Source organism: Palaemon carinicauda, unplaced genomic scaffold (assembly GCF_036898095.1).
Source record: "Palaemon carinicauda isolate YSFRI2023 unplaced genomic scaffold, ASM3689809v2 scaffold95, whole genome shotgun sequence".
Taxonomy (NCBI): domain Eukaryota; kingdom Metazoa; phylum Arthropoda; class Malacostraca; order Decapoda; family Palaemonidae; genus Palaemon; species Palaemon carinicauda.
Window position 1 is genome coordinate 253,513 of NW_027172258.1, and position 9,108 is coordinate 262,620.

The 9,108-nt window shown below is 36.7% G+C and overlaps 1 long non-coding RNA gene across 1 annotated transcript; it reads left to right on the top strand.

The window, feature by feature from the left end:
• Nucleotides 1-3,892: 3,892 nt before the first annotated feature.
• On the top strand, nt 3,893-8,396 carry LOC137637731 (uncharacterized). Its single transcript, XR_011043766.1, has 2 exons — nt 3,893-5,144; nt 5,400-8,396. It is a non-coding gene; the product is annotated as an uncharacterized lncRNA (long non-coding RNA).
• Nucleotides 8,397-9,108: the final 712 nt, after the last annotated feature.

Here is a 9,108-nt window from a genome sequence, read left to right on the forward strand (position 1 = left end):
ACATATACCAAGGCACTTCCCCCAATTTTGGGGGTAGCCGACATCAAACAAATAAAACAGAAAAGGGGACCTCTCCTCTCTACGTTCCTCCCAGCCTGACAAGGGACTCAACCGAGTTCGGCTGGTACTGCTAGGGTGCCAAAGCCCACCCTTCCCCGTTATCCACCACGGATGAAGCTTCATAACGCTGAATCCCCTACCGCTGTTACCTCTGCGTTCTTCCAAGGCACCGGAGGAAGCAGCCGGGCCTACCGGAACTGCGTCACGATTGCTCGCCATTCATTCCTATTTCTAGCACGCTCCCTTGCCTCTCTCACATCTATCCTCCTATCACCCAGAGCTTTCTTCACTCCATCCATCCACCCAAATGGACAAAGTAAAAAGCAGTGTTTACTGCTGTAAAATCTTGGCTCTTGTTAACTCATGCTCACTGATTTGAGTTTTGTCTTAGAAATGATTATTTATCACTAGGTACTGTGTTAAAAGAGATATCCACAAGAGTGGTTCGTTGACTATTCATGATAGCGCTGAGTGACTTCACCCATCCAAGTTCCTGGCCTGGTGCCTAAATCTTATCATACCAGTACAATCCATTTCATTACATGGGGATGTCTATAACTTTTATTAACCCTTTTACCCCCAGAGGACGTACTGGTACGTTTCACAAAACCCATCCCTTTACCCCCATGGACGTACTGGTACGTCCTTGCAAAAAAATGCTATAAAAATTATTTTTTTCATATTTTTGATAATTTTTTGAGAAAATTCAGGCATTTTCCAAGAGAATGAGACCAACCTGACCTCTCTTTGACAAAAATTAAGGCTGTTAGAGCAATTAAAAAAAAATATACTGCAAAATGTGCTGGGAAAAAAATAACCACTCGGGGGTTAAGGGTTGGAAATTTCCAAAGAGCCTTGGGGTAAAAGGCCCAAGGTCTTCTCCATTCTTCCATTGTTTTTATTGATGTGAGATTGTTATTACAGTGTTCCATTGTAGAACAGAACACTTAGTTGGTTCATAGGATTCTATAGGCTTGGTCCTTTGAAATAAGTGAGTGCTGGAACAGAGTTGAAGTTACACAAATGCAACCAGATAGAATTAAGAGAGCAGACGGCCGTTCAAAACAGAGGGTTCAAATTGACGCCTCATAGAGCATAATGTACCCAGGGCTGTGGGAAAAGAAAGAGCAAACATGTGCGACCCATTTAAGGGTCATCTCCCCTTTCTGGAAGATCAAATTATGACTGGTTTCAATTTGTCATCTGCTTATCATTCAAGTCATGATCTAATGGACTTGAAAAAACATTGTTTTTAAAATCTTCTAAGAAAGGGATAAACAAAAGTTGATGAAGATGACAACTGCAATAGTTATAACAGAGACTTTTTGAAGTCTATTAAATTGAATCTTGAAAATTTGATGGTTCAGGATAGGAAAAGCAGAATTAGAGAAAATAAGTGAGAGTCTCTAGTTTTACCATCCACCTTTCATAAGCTCACATATACTGTACATTAAAGCTTTTGAACGACACCTCGTAGTAACAGGGGATTTTGAGGAGGGAGAAGTCTAATTGGAAAGGGACCTCTGGTAGTGGTATCACTCGCCCCAGTTTTAATACAGACACCCTTTACGGGTGAGCGAGCTGGATATATTCCTAGCATTCCATGCAGCTTTTTTCTCTGGTATATTTAGCAGTATTTATACCTTTGAAATGGTGCTTTAAGGAGCATTTCATTGGGCGACACAGATCCCTCGCCCAGAAATAGATTTTTCCTTCGTCAAAATCCCTTTTTTGTACCGTTTCATGTTCAGGCTGTTGTCTCAAAGAATATGTTCGGTGGTAAGCATGCCTTTTTTATATGCTTACAAAGCAGTTCATTTTGAACCAAAGATGAGCATGTGTTTGTTTCTTCTCACATATACTTGGAGCTTTCATTTTTACAGTTCACGTCCAGTCTGTCTTCTCAAGAAATATGCTTGATAGTAAAGTGTGCTTTTTTTATATGCATACAAAGTAGTTAATTTTGTACCAAAGAAGATAATTATCTCATTTTCCATATGGACGGATAGTCCTCTTCAGAGTAGAATGTCCTAATTTTGAAAAAAGAAAGGAATATTCTCATACCCAGCTGATGAAAACGGGTAAAACTTCAAAAGCTATGTAGTACTTCACTTTAAAGTACAGTATAGCATTACTGCTTCTCTGATTCTTAGGAAGGTTCAATTTTTGAAATTTTCACAAGTTAAGGGACAATATCCTTAACTTTTTTGTTCAGGGTGCCAATAGACACTTTGAAATCTTCCTGGATAATCTTTCTCATGTTCCTGTGACTTTTATTATTTCAAGACCCAAGACGATGTGGAATTCTCTTCATTGTTTTTCCTGACATATTGTTATTACTACCAAGCTACAATCCTAGTTGGAAAAGCAGGATGCTACAAGCAGTTAAAGAATCTTGCTCAACTTTTCAAACTATGAAGAAGCATTATTCTTTAAAAGGGTAAACAAACAATTTTATCTGTTTTGGTTTAATTTTATGATGGTGATTCCAAAATCTTTTCAGAGAGGCTCCTCTGTCATCACTGAGAAAGGAAGTTCATTAAACATTCATATTGTTTGTGACTGAATATGAAATTAGCATCTGTCTCTCCCCCTCTTTCTCTTGGTCTCCTCACCAAAGAAAAAAAAGCCTCAAGAGTATGTGCAGCTTCCCAGTTGCCAGCATGACACTGATATGTTGCAAGTGTTAATGTAAGCTTTGGTGGTTGAACAAGTCAGCATCAGAATGAGAAGCCAAAATCAAATATCAAAACACCTGATTTGTTAACTAAGAATCAGGTAAAGTGATGACCTACCTATCTGGATTTAAACATTGGTATGATGTTCCCTTGGAGGTAAAGAAACTGCTGAGCATAATGAGGTAATTTTTCCTTGAAACAAACTAAAAAGTCTCGAGTCGAGAAACTATCGGCAAAGTAGACCCTTTCTATTTTTGAAAAGCTTGCAAAAACAACGAAAGGTTAAGGAAAATACCCATAGGAAGCAATCGGTGAACCAATCTTTACAGAAATGAACGACTGACTTTGAAAGGTGTCTACTGTTGACTATACAGTGAACCCTCGCTACTTCGCGGTTCGACCATCGCGGATTCACCACTTCGCGGATTTTTTCCATAACCCATATATATACAGTAATATATATATATATATATATATATATATATATATATGTATGCATGTATTTATGTATATATGTAGGTATGTATATGTGTATACATATAAATATATATATATATATATACACACACACACACACACACACATATATATATATATATATATATATATATATATATATATATATATATATATATATATATATATATATATATACATATATATATATATATATATATATATATATATATATATATATATATATATATATATATATATATATATATATATATATATATATATATATATCTAAAGTAGGAAGATGTGATGTAGTTCTAAGGGAAAAGTATGGGAAATATGTCTGGGTAATAAGCAAAGCTCTACCTCCAGTTTGTTTCTACATTATGATCAGAGATAAATGTAAACAAAACATTGGTTGCCATTTTTTATCGTGCTTTTTAGCATGTTTAGGAAATGCATGATATAAAATCACCTTTAATATTTGTGCCTGTTTTAGTTTAGGGTACTGTAGTACATGCAATAAGTGTTCTGTACATTAAAGGGTAGCTTGTTAACAGTACTACGTACAAGGGAAGGTTTTAAAAGTCTGAATATACATGTTGAATAAATAGGTAAATATGGTGTCACTACTTCGCGGATTTTCACCTATCGCGGCCACGACTGGAACCTATCTACCGCGATAAACGAGGGTTCACTGTACAGTAATCATGAAGGCAAAGGAATGTAGCACTTCATAAAAAGTCCATACATTATTTATATTGTTTATGATGGCACCTTACTGCTTGGTACTCCATGCTTGGTACCGTACTCGAGTTCATGGTCTACCCGTGACCTTACTGCTTGGTACTCCATGCTTGGTACAGTGCTCGAGTTCACGGTCTACCCGTGACCTTACTGCTTGGCACTCCATGCTTGGTACAGTACTCGAGTTCACGGTCTACCCGTGACCTTACTGCTTGGCACTCCATGCTTGGTACAGTACTCGAGTTCACGGTCTACCCGTGACCTTACTGCTTGGCACTCCATGCTTGGTACAGTACTCGAGTTCACGGTCTACCCGTGACCTTACTGCTTGGCACTCCATGCTTGGTACAGTACTCGAGTTCACGGTCTACCCGTGACCTTACTGCTTGGCACTCCATGCTTGGTACAGTACTCGAGTTCACGGTCTACCCGTGACCTTACTGCTTGGCACTCCATGCTTGGTACAGTACTCGAGTTCACGGTCTACCCGTGACCTTACTGCTTGGCACTCCATGCTTGGTACAGTACTCGAGTTCACGGTCTACCCGTGACCTTACTGCTTGGCACTCCATGCTTGGTACAGTACTCAAGTTCACGGTCTACCCGTTACCTTGCTGCTTGGTACGGTACTCAAGGTCGTGGAATACCCATTATCTATGCCAATTATTTTTGAAAGTCTTTAAAGCTTCTGAGTATTAATATTTGAGATGATGCTTCACCTATGGCTTATGTACTCAAATAAATCCTCTAGATTTGTCATACCATCATATTTTTCTCTTTCATATTAAGCCTATAGGTTTTAGGCTTAGGAAATGTTGTATAGTTCTTTGAACTAGACTTGTCCCTATCAGTCTCACAAGAGCTTTCTTGGTTAAAGAGATCTTTTCTCTTTGGGAATTTCCCTAAAGAACTTCTCATCTATGTCCATGGTAACTTTGATTACCATTTCCAATCAGAATGGCTGCAAGTATAAACCAATGTCATGTTCATTCTTTAAAGGAAGGTTAAAACTGCATGAAATGGAATCAGTCTTTCAAGTCTTATTTATTGACTATTTTATTCTGAAGGTTGGTGGGGATCCTCTGCCTTCTGTTGTTTAATTGAAGCTGATTAAAAAGGTTTTCTGATTAAATAATGTTTTAGTAGTTTTACCACCTGACTACCAAGACAACTTCTTACTTTCTTTTGACTAGTGGATCATTTGTTCTTTATTACATACTTATACCAAGGCACTTCCCCCAATTTTGGGGGGTAGCCGACATCAACAAATGAAACAAAAACAAAAAAGGGGACCTCTACTCTCTACGTTCCTCCCAGCCTAACAAGGGACTCAACTGAGTTCAGCTGGTACTGCTAGGGCGCCACAGCCCACTCTCCCCCGTTATCCACCACAGATGAAGCTTCATAACGCTGAATCCCCTACTGCTGCTACCTCCGCGGTCATCTAAGGCATCGGAGGATCTTTATTGAGAGATGAAAATTGTAGCAAGAAAAGTCTGGTTATCAGATAGCCAGGTGTAGAAAGAGCAAAAGGAAATGAAATCCCGTTTGAATTGTATTATTGAGGGCATTATCTTTGAATGCTGTTTGTCTCAGTGTTCTGTGAAGGAATTGCCTCTCTTGTTACTTCTCTTAAATAATTCTAGTGGCAGATAGCCTTTTTTGATGAATTCTGACAATAAGTTAATTGCCATATTCATTTTTTCCCTTGTTTCTTTGTAAATAAGTTTTGAGTCTGGTTTCCCATTATGGATTGGTCATACACATAGATACTTGGAAAGGAAATATTGACGGTAGAAGTGTATTTGTAGATATTTTTATATCAAAGTTAATCTAATGAATTAGCCTCTATTTTCATTCCATAAAAAATGAAAGTACATTGATAGTGGCAATGAGAAACCAGATATTATTGGTTGATATCTGTCTTAGTTCTGTACTGAAATCTCCAGTATTGATGAAGTGATTCACATCCTATAGAAATTTTTTATGGTCAACTGATCCTTTGTTTAGCATCTGCAACATTAAGGATGCCAAATGCTCCGTAGTTGAACTGTTTGATTATAAAAGTGCATAGAGAGAAGCCGATAGACAGGACTTTTATTCTTTTACGTTGGTGGAGTCCTATTAGTGGAAAGTTGAAGGTCATTTCAAGCTTTGAGGTAACTTGAGTCGTATAGAATCAATTTTTCTGTTTGTAGTATTTATCCATGTACTCCACATTTGCCAGGTATAGTGATGAGAGGTTGGGTCTTTTTCGTAGTTTGGTTTACTGTTGGCAATGTAAATGTTTGTAATTTGCAGTGGTGTTTGAGTATGGAATTGCTTCTCTTTGTATTTCCTCTTATTGCATCTTCCTAATCTATTAGGAGGGAACTACAGCACTGGAAAAGTAGCATTTCTTGATTTCCTAGTGCAGGTATTGTCCTCGTGCATCCTTAGCCTCGTATCCTTGTGGGATTGACTCATAAAACCTCATTGGTATTTCATATATGCAGAATCTAAAATCATTTTTGGAAATGAAATTTTAAGTATTCTTGGTACTCAAGTACATGGACTACTTGTGACCTTACTTTGATAGTTTCTTGTACTGGCTTCTCAAGTCTTCTAAGGTCTCTCTTAAAAGCTTCTGAGTTTTGATTTCTAAGATGAGGTTGCTCCAGGTTATGCCTTATGTACTTGAAAAAGTCCTCCAAGGTTGTCATACCATCATGATCTTTTCTTACATAGAAGGCCTATAGGTTTTAGATCTGGGAAATGTTGCATAAATCTTTGAACTAGGCGTGTGCCAGTCAATCTCATGATTGCTTTCGCAGTTAAAGAATTCTTTCCATGCTTTGGGAATTTCCCTAAAGATCTGATCTATGTTTTTCGCAGTTAAAGAATTCTTTCCTTGGTTTGGGAATTTCCCTAAAGATCTGATCTATGTTCACGATGACTTACATTAACTTATTTTGGAGGATGGCTCCTTTTACATGTTACACTGCATATATGCAGTATGTTTTTGCCACCTTTATTCCAGCTGGGTTCTCTTTTCTTTATGATACAGTTTCAGATTTTATCGCATTGAAATGCCAAAGAAATTTTTCAGTGGTGGATATTGTACTCTCTTGCATGTGATTTCATCAACTTTCCTTCAATGTAATAATGTAAAGATTATATCTAATCTAACAGCAAGTTCACATCTCGGACAGGTTTGATGAATAGCCCTTTCTTTGCAGAACATATGCAAGAAGTGATTCTTTACTTTTAATAGATATTCTTGTATCGGCATTTTCTGGATTTTGGTAACTCGATGACCATGTTTCGTAGTCAGGATTTTTTGTATAATTCACTTCTTTATTTTGGACTTAAACTACCATGAAATATAGATTGTTTTGCCAAACTTCAGTAGATGTAACTGATGGGCATTAATATACAGTTTGGTACTTTCCAATGAAACTACTTATGTAGTGAAATATTGGAAGCAGATCTTCAATTTTGTGATCAAAGATTTGAGAAGTTACAGTAGGTGTCTGGACCCTTATGTAATGACTGTGCTTTCTTGTATCTTGCAGTGCTGTACTTAATTTTTCTTCCTTGTAACATAGATAAAGTTACAAAATTATTGTATTTACATGCTGAACCAAAACCAATTTAATTGATTTGTCCTGATTTCATTTACTTCACAATACTTGGAAGTGTGTTTCTTAAGTTGGTTCTGAAACGTTGTTTGTTGAACAGAGGTGACTCATATACCCTGGGCATCAGCATTCCATATTAAAAAACTGAAAGGGAGTTGAAATGCCGATTAACAATGGCAAGCCTACACAAGTGTTTCATACTGTATTCAGCTGATGATGTTTTCCTCACATAGCTCTGATAGGCACTTGGCGATACCATGGTTCTTCTATTCAGGATTTGTTACAAGTCGAGTGTAAGAGGTTCGCATAGGATTCGGTCAAATATTGGCTATGGTTCTCTTTGGAAAATTCTCATGGCTCAAGAGATGGATGCGTGTGACCCATGAAATATTCTGTGTCTCTGTCTGTACATTTTGGTGTTTACGGATTTCGGGCAATTTTTAATGGAAATTGAATAGAAATATATCCGCAATTACTGCTAATGCGAGAAATGCTATAAGGTCTTTTGATACCATTTTATTGAAGTGACTTTTACTTGCATTTGACCAAGGATGATATTTTAGATAAAAATTTTGTATCTTATCTCTTCTGAATATAATGTGGCCTTTTTAGCAACCAAAGAAATTTTGAGATAAAGTAGCAAATTTAAAATAAATTTTTAAAATGTAATTTAAAGTTTTGTTCAAGTTTCTTAAAAGATTGTTCAATCAGTGATATTGAAGGTTAGAATGTAAGCAGTAAAATAAGCAGTTTATAATTATGCTATGTGAATCTGTGTATGAAAATAAATTGCTAAAAAAAAAAAAAAAAAAAAAAAAAAAAGAGAAAATGAAAACATTCAAGGACCTAGTAACACCTTTTTTAAAGAATGAAAACTGTTTTAATCATTTGTTACTAGGTGGGACCTGGGGTGGGCCTTGGTTGGGTTTTCATTTTCTCTTTTTATAAATAAAAACAATCTTGCTAAGTCTTAGAGACAGTGCTTTCCTGTTCCTTTGGGAAACATGAAGGATTTTAAATAATTCCTTATCCATGTAAAGTCTGTTATTTTCTCATGTAAATATACATCAAATCATGTACTTGTGTTTTCTGTTGACCACCATTCCTAGATTTGCATTTGAACAATCTACAGAAATAATATCACAGGTTAATCCTGGTATTTATTCATTAGAAAACTTCTGTACCAAAAATAATTGGATCAAAGTAACCTCACTCTGAGAAAGTTTATGATTCTTGAATGCAAAACTTATTTCACCCAAATTTTTTATGAGGAACATGACTAAGCCCTTTTAGATGGACACTTGAAACTTACTGACTTGAACTATTTAAGGGTCACTCTAAAACATCATATTCCAACAAGCCAACTCTACCACCTAACATGGCAATATTAAATGACGTATTCTGGACCAAAGTTACAGAACTGAATGTCTGGATAAAACTGGTTGGAACAGAGACCTGGGTGAGAGAAAGAGAGAGAGAGAGAGGAGAGACACTGAGGGAAAGAATCATACACACAAGTCAATAAGAAAAGGGGGTAGGGAGGGAAG